This window comes from Penaeus monodon, chromosome 32, assembly GCF_015228065.2.
Source record: "Penaeus monodon isolate SGIC_2016 chromosome 32, NSTDA_Pmon_1, whole genome shotgun sequence".
NCBI lineage: Eukaryota > Metazoa > Arthropoda > Malacostraca > Decapoda > Penaeidae > Penaeus > Penaeus monodon.
Window position 1 is genome coordinate 19393445 of NC_051417.1, and position 388 is coordinate 19393832.

A 388-nucleotide genomic window follows, 5' to 3' on the forward strand; every position below is an offset into this window, starting at 1 on the left:
AACAGCCCACGATATTGCATGATAATCCTTATCATATCTTGTATAAAAAAGAAAGAAAAAATATGTGGATAATTTCCCTCTCTGAAATTTAGTCCTTCACCGGAATGCAGTCGTATCTCGTACTACAAATGACGGCGCACGAAGGAAGACGAGACACCTCTTGCTGGCAATTCTAATCTCATGAGACTTACAGCAGCAGCGCAATATCATGACCGGATTCCCGCAGTTAATTAATTGAATACCAGATGGGGCAGAGTAACTTGGGCGTTATTGCCATTGCTTTTCCATTCTAAGTCGACGTTCAATTTGCATATGCAGGTCAGGACGTCAGGCAGTAACAGAGTAAATTTCGCTTAAATGCCTGACCACAGACAACAGACCTTAAATA